The sequence below is a fragment of the Stenella coeruleoalba genome (assembly GCF_951394435.1).
Source record: "Stenella coeruleoalba genome assembly, chromosome: 1".
NCBI classification, from domain to species: Eukaryota; Metazoa; Chordata; class Mammalia; order Artiodactyla; family Delphinidae; genus Stenella; species Stenella coeruleoalba.
Window position 1 is genome coordinate 159,351,556 of NC_137169.1, and position 7,921 is coordinate 159,359,476.

Here is a 7,921-nt window from a genome sequence, read left to right on the forward strand (position 1 = left end):
AGATTGCATTGGAATTCTAAAAGACATGAGACAAAAAAGGAGCAGTATTTGAAGGGGTTGATGGCTAAAAATTTCTCAGAACTGAAGAATAGATAACTGACAAAATTGGGAAGCCCAAGTAATCACAAGCAGTTTAAATAAAAAGTAATCCACACCTATAACACATCATAGTGAAACTTTCAGAATGTCTAAAATTTTTTTAAGAAGTCCACATATGGGAATGCTCATAGCTCTTGGTACGTGGCCCAGCTTCTGTCAAAATGTCTACTGCTTATGAAATTTTGTACAAGCCTAACCTGAAGGGTGATTACATTACACCCTCAAGTACATACAGGTCAGTCAAAGCGTACAACTCTGATGCTGAGTAGAATGCTTTGAACATTGAAACAGCCATCAGGACCAAAGGTATAGATGAAGTTACCATCATCAACATCTTGACCAAATGCAGCAATGAACAGAGACAGGATATTGCCTACCAGAGAAAGACCAAAAAGGAACTTGCATCAACACTGAAGTCAGCCTTGTCCAGCCACCTGAAGATGGTGATTTGAGGCCCATTGAAAACACATGCTCAGTATTATGCTTCTGAACTGAAAGCCTCCATGTAGGGGCTGGGGTTTGATAAGGACTGCCTCATTGAGACCATTTGCTCAAGGACCAACCAGGGGCTACAGGAAATTAACAGTCTACAAGGAAGTGTATAAGATTGATCTGGAGAAGGACATTGTTTCTGACATATCTGGTGACTTCTGCAAGCGGACGGTTGCCCCTGCAAAGGGTAGAAGAGGAGAGGATGGCTCTGTCATTGATTTTGTATTGATTGACCAAGATGCCTTGGATCTCTACTGTACTAAAGAGAAGAGGGGAGGAACTGAGGTTCTCAAATGGATCAGCATCATGATCAAGTGTCACCTCCAGAAAGTATTTGAAAGGTACAAGAATTATGGACCTTATAACATGTTAAAGAGCATCAAGAAAGAGGTCAAAGGAGACCAGGAAAATGCTTTCCTGAACCTGGCCTAGTGTATTCATAATAAGCCCCTGCATTTTGCTCCATGAAAGGCAAGGGGACTCATTATAAGGTGTTGATTAGAATCATGGTCTCCAAATTGCTGTACTACTACATCCAGCAAGACACCAAGAGTGACTACCAGAAAGTGCTCTGTACCTGTGTGGTGGGGATGACTGAAGCCTGAGACTGTCTGAATGTCCAGAAGTAGTGCTTCTATGCTTCTAGCTAACAGTTCTAGAAAATCAGCTTGCTACTAACAGCCCCCTTGTGCCCATTCCCTGCGAGGATGATGTTAGTATTGCTCCCCTTGGCCCCAACCTTATTTTAGTTGCCTAAGCATTGCCTGCCTTTCCTGTCTAGTCTCTCTTTCAGCCAAAGAAATGAATATTCCAAGGAGTTGGAAGTGCAATCTATGATGTGAAACACTTTGCCTGTTGTGTACCTTGTCATAAATAGATGATAAACTAAATTTTTATTTTAAAAATTAAGAGAAAAGATATTAAAAGCAGTCAGAGAGAAAAGATATATAACCTTCAAGTAAATGACAATTACATTAACTCCTTTTTTCATCAATAGTGAAAGCTAGAGAACAGTACAACAATATTCCTAATGTGCTAAAGAAAAAATAACTCTATTCCTAGAATTATTAAACTTAGTGAAAATAACATCCGTGAAAGAAAGAGATCTAAAAACATTAAATAACTCATGGAGTAAAGAGTAATTGAAATTAAAAATATTTAGAAAGGCTTAGAGACAAAACACTACATGTCAAACTTGTGAAATACAATTAAAGTGGTACTTTAGAGAAAAATTATAATCTTAAATGCTTATATTAGAAAATAAAACAGAAGGGAGATCAATATGGTGGAGGAGTAGGTCGTGGAGCTCACCTCCTCCCACAAATACATCAAAAATACATCTCTGTGTGGAACAATTCTCATAGAATATCTACTGAACACAGGCAGAAGACCTCAGACTTCTGAAAGGGCAAGAAAAGCTCCATGTAACCAGGTATGACAAAAGAATAAAGAAAGAGAGAGAGAGAGAAAGGAATCGGAATAGGACCTGTGCCCCTGGGAAGGAGCCATGGAAGAAGAAATGTTACCACACCCTGGAAAGTCCCCTCACTGGCGGGGAGACAAGCCAGGATAGAGGGGGAACTTTGGAGCCTTGGAGGAGAGCATGACAACCAGTCTGTGGAAGGCAAAACAGAGAGAGACCTTCACAGATGGTCGATACCACCACTGTGCACTCCCCAGCCTGAGACGCTTGTCCCCGGTGTGGTCGGGGGCTGGGTGCTAAAGCGTGGGCTTCAAAGGTCAACTTGGGGAGAGAACTGGGATTGGCTGAGTGGAGACAGCCTGAAGGGGCTGGAGCAGGGTGTGGCTGCAACTGAGGGTATATGCAGAAGAAGCCTGAGCCAGCCAGAGTGGCAAGGCACCATTGTTGGGGGGTGCTCAAGGAGAGGGGTGGGACCACATAGGAAATTCTTTCCCCATTCAGGTTGTCAGGTAACAGGACGGCCTATACAAGCTCTGGGGGTGGGCATGAGCCCCCTCTGCCATCATGGGCTTCGGAGGTGGGTGTGGGTCCCTGCCACTTCCGAGAGAATCGAGAGTGAGTGCCAATCACTGTCCCCACCCTGTCATGGGCCCAGGGAGTGTGCTCAGACTGCTGCCACTGCTGAGAGACCCATGAGCAAGAGTTGATTGCTGCCCCTGCTGTTGCAGCCCCTGGGAGTATGCATGAGCCACCACATCTGCACACCCCCATCAAGGGGCTAACAGCCAGGACATGCTGAGGAAGGAGGTGGAAGGCATCCAAACTAAAAGCAGCTCTCATGCCAAAAATATTAAACCCACACAAGTTACACAGGGATGCTCCCACATATATCTAGCCTTCCAAGACTACAGTAGATAACTGTTTCTCCTAAACTCATGGAGTAAGGGAAACGGAAGTAAAATGAAGAAGCAGAGAAACCACTACCACTTAAAATACCAAGAGAATTTCCCTGAAGGAACAAACAATGAAACAGACCTCTTCAGTCTAATAGACCCAGAGTCAAAAAGGGGTAATGAAAACACTGACGGAATTAATAAAGGCTATCAACAGAAATGCACAGTACTGTAAAAAGGAATGAGAAAATATAAGGAGGAGGCAAGAAAAATTAGAAAATTCATTTGCTGAGACAAAAGCTGAACTAAAGGCAATGAATAGCAGAATGAATAATGCAGAAGAATGAAGAAGTGATCTGGAAGACAGAATAATGGAAATCACCCAATCAAAACAGCAGACAGAAAGACAAATGAAGAAATATGAAAGCCATATATGAGACCTATGGGATAATATAACAAGCCAATCTACACATAATAGGGATTCCAGAAGGAGAAGAAAGAGAAAAGGGGATTGAAAATGTATTTGAAGAAATTATAGCTGAAAATTTCCCAAACCTAAAGAAGCAAACAGATATCCAGATACAAGAAGCACAGAGAATCCCAAACAAGATGAACCCAAAGAGACCTACACCAAGACACATTATACTCAAAATGACAAAAGTTAACAATCTTTGAAAGGGAATAATCTGCAACCTAGTATACTCTACCCAGCAAGATTATCATTTAGAATAGAAGGAGAGATAAAGAATTTCTCAGACAAGCAAAAACTAAAAGAATACAGCAATACTAAACCTATCCTACAAGAAATAGTGAAAGGACTTCTCTAAACAGAAAAGAAGGAAGAAGAAATAGGAAATCACAATTGGAAGTAAATCACTTAAATAAGCCAGTATACAGATCAAAAAGGAAAAAAGAAATCCATCTGTGAAAACAATGATAAACACAAGGAACAGCAAAAGGATAAACATGAAGATGTAAAAAAGGACATCAAAATCATAAAGTGTGGGGGAGGAGAGTAAAAAATGTAGATTCTTATTATCTTTTTTTAGAATTTGTTTGAGCCTACATAACTATCAGTCTAAAGGAAGCAGATATAGGAAGGGGTTAACATAGTTGAAAAAAGAGGTAATCACAAACATAAAATAGATGCACAAAAAACAGAAAGAAGAGAACACAAACATAAAATAAAAGGAAATCATCAAACTACAAAAAGAAAAAGAAAGGAACAAAGGAGAAACAGAATCAACAGGAAAACAGGTTTAAAATGGCAATAAAGAGAGGGGGAAGGGCTTCCCTGGTGGCACAGTGGTTGAGAGTCTGCCTGCCAATGCAGGGGACACGGGTTCGTGCCCTGGTCCGGGAAGATCCCACATGCCACGGAGCGACTGGGCCCGTGAGCCATGGCCGCTGAGCCTGCGCGTCTGGAGCCTGTGCTCCGCAACGGGAGAGGCCACAACAGTGAGAGGCCCGCATACCGCAAAAAAAAAGAGAGAGTGGGAAGATGGCTGAAGAGTAAGACACGGAGATCACCTTCCTCCCCACAGACACATCAGAAATACATCTACATGTGGAACAACTCCTACAGAACACCCACTGAACGCTGGCAGAAGACCTCAGACCTCCCAAAAGGCAACAAACTCCCCACATACCTGGGTAGGGCAAAAGAAAAAATAATAAACAGAGACAAAAGAATAGGGATGGGACCTGCACCAGTGGGAGGGAGCTGTGAAGGAGGAAAGGTTTCCACACACTAGGAAGCCCCTTCACGGGCGGAGACTGTGGGTGGTGGAGGGGGGAAGCTTTGGAGCCGCAGAGGAGAGCACAGCAACAGGGGTGCAGAGGGCTAAGTAGAGAGATTCCCGCACAGAGGATCGGTGCCAACCAGCACTCACCAGCCTGAGAGGCTTGTCTGCTCACCAGCCGCGACAGGCGGGGCTGGGAGCTGAGGCTCGGACTTTGGTCGGATCGCAGGGAGAGGACTGGCGGCGTGAACACAGCCTGAAGGGGCTAGTGCACCACGGCTAGCCGGGATGGAGTCCAGGAAAAAGTCTGAACCTGCCAAAGAGGCAAGAGACTTTTTCTTCCCTCTTTGTTTCCTGGTGCGCGAGGAGAGGGGATTAAGAGTGCTGTTTAAAGAGCTCCAAAGACGGGCGTGAGCCGCGACTATCAGCACAGACCCCAGAGACAGGCCTGAGATGCTAAGGCCACTGCTGCTGCCACCAAGAAGCCTCTGTGTGAGCACAGGTCACTATCCACACCTCCCCTCCCGGGAGCCTGTGCAGCCTGCCACTGCCAGGGTCCTGTGATCCAGGGACAACTTCCCTGGGAGAACACATGGTGCGCCTGAGGCTGGTGCAACATCACACTGGCCTCTGCCTCTGCAGGCTCGCCCCACATCTCTACCCTCCCTTCCCCCGGCCTGAGTGAGCCAGAGCCCCCGAATCAGCTGCTCCTTTAACCCCATCCTGTCTGAGCGAAGAACAGATGCCCTCCATGACCTACATGCAGAGGCGAGGCCAAATCCAAAGCTGAACCCCGGGAGCTGTGTGAACAAAGAAGAGAAAGGGAAATTTCTCCCAGTAGCCTCAGAAGTAGCAGATTAAAGCTCCACAATCAACTTGATGTACCCTGCATCAGTGGAATACCTGAATAGGCAATGAATCATCCCAAATTGAGGAGGTGGACTTTGAGAGTAAGATATATTATTTTTCCCCCTTTCCTCTTTTTGTGAGCATGCATATGTATGCTTCTGTGTGAGATTTTGTCTGTATAGCTTTGCTTTCACCATTTGTCCTAGGGTTCTGTCCATCTGTTTTTTGTTTGTTTGTTTTACTTAAAAATTTTTTTTCTTAATAATTATTTTTTAATTATTTTATTTTATTTTATCTTACTTTATTTTATTTTATTTTATCCTTATTCTTTCTACTTTTTCTCCCTTTTATTCTGAGCCGTGTGGATGAAAGGCTCTTGGCGCTGCAGCCAGGAGTCAGTGCTGTGCCTCTGAGGTGGGAGAGCCAACTTCAGGACACTGGTCCACAAGAAACCTCCCAGCTCCACGTAATATCAAACAGCGAAAATCTCCCAGAGATCTCCATCTCAACACCAACACCCAGCTTCACTCAACAACCAGCAAGCTACAGTGCTGGACACCCTACACCAAACAACTAGCAAGACAGGAACACAATCTCATGCATTAGCAGAGAGGCTGCCTAAAATCATAATAAGGCCACAGACAACCCAAAACACCACCAGACGTGGACCTGCCCACCAGAAAGACAAGATCCAGCCTTATCCATCAGAACACAGGCACTACTTCCCCCCACCACGAAGCTTACACAGCCCAATGAACCAACTTTAGCCACTGGGGACAGACACCAAAAACAATGGGAACTACGAACCTGCAGCCTGCAAAAAGGAGGCCCCAAACACAGTAAGATAAGCAAAATGAGAAAACAGAAAAACACACAGCAGATGAAGGAGCAAGATCAAAACCCATCAGACCTAACAAATGAAGAGGAATAGGCAGTCTACCTGAAAAAGATTTCAGAATAATGATAATAAAGATGATCCAAAAGCTTGGAAATAGAATAGAGAAAATGCAAGAAACATTTAACAAGGACCTAGAAGAACTAAAGAGGAAACAAGCAATGATGAACAACACAATAAATGAAATTAAAATACTCTAGAAGGAATCAATAGCAGAATAACTGAGGCAGAAGAACAGATAAGTGACCTGGAAGATAAAATAGTGGAAATAACTACTGCAGAGCAGAATAAAGAAAAAAGAATGAAAAGAACTGAGGACAGCCTCAGAGACCTCTGGGACAACATTAAATGCACCAATATTCGAATTATAGGGGTCCCAGAAGAAGAAGAGAAAAAGAAAGGGAGTGAGAAAATATTTGAAGAGATTATAGTTGAAAACTTCCCTAATATGGGAAAGGAAATAGTTAATCAAGTCCAGGAAGCACAGAGAGTCCCATTCAGGATAAATCCAAGGAGAAACACACCAAGACACATATTAAACTGACAAAAATTAAATACAAAGAAAACGTATTAAAAGCAACAAGGGAAAAACAACAAATAACATACAAGGGAATCCCCATAAGGTTAACAGCTGATCTTTCAGCAGAAACTCTGCAAGCCAGAAGGGAGTGGCAGGACATATTTAAAGTGATGAAGGAGAAAAACCTACAACCAAGATTACTCTACCCAGCAAGGATCTCATTCAGATTTGATGGAGAAATTAAAACCTTTACAGACAAGCAAAAGCTGCGAGAGTTCAACACCACTAAACCAGCTTTAGAACAAATGCTAAAGGAAATTCTCTAGGCAAGAAACACAAGAGAAGGAAAAGACCTACAATAACAAACCCAAAACAATTAAGAAAATGGGAATAGGAACATACATATCAATAAATACCTTAAATGTAAATGGATTAAGTGTTCCTACCAAAAGACACAGACTGGCTGAATGGATCCAAAAACAAGACCCATATATATGCTGTCTACAAGAGATCCACTTCAGACGTAGGGACACATACAGACTGAAAGTGAGGGGAGGGAAAAAGATATTCCATGCAAATGGAAATCAAAAGAAAGCTGGAGTAGCAATTCTCATATCAGATAAAATAGACTTTAAAATAAAGACTATTAGAAGAGACAAAGAAGGACACTACATATGATCAAAGGATCGATCCAAGAAGAAGATGTAACAATTATAAATATTTATGCACCCAACATAGGAGCACCTCAATACATAAGGCAAATACTAACAGCCATAAAAGGGGAAATCGACAGTAACACATTCATAGTAGGGGACTTTAACACCCCACTTTCACCCATGGACAGATCATCCAAAATGAAAATAAATAAGGAAACACGAGCTTTAAATGATACATTAAACAAGATGGACTTAATTGATATTTATAGGACATTCCATCCAGAAACAACAGAATACACATTTTTCTCGAGTGTTCATGGAACATTCTCCAGGATAGATCATATCTTGGGTC

At 42.7% G+C, this 7,921-nt stretch overlaps 1 pseudogene across 1 annotated transcript; it reads left to right on the forward strand.

The window, feature by feature from the left end:
• The first annotated feature begins 260 nt into the window (after window positions 1–260).
• Window positions 261–1,189, forward strand: LOC307176359 (annexin A2-like; annotated as a pseudogene). Its single transcript has one exon. The product of its transcript is annotated as an annexin A2-like (transcript).
• Window positions 1,190–7,921: the final 6,732 nt, after the last annotated feature.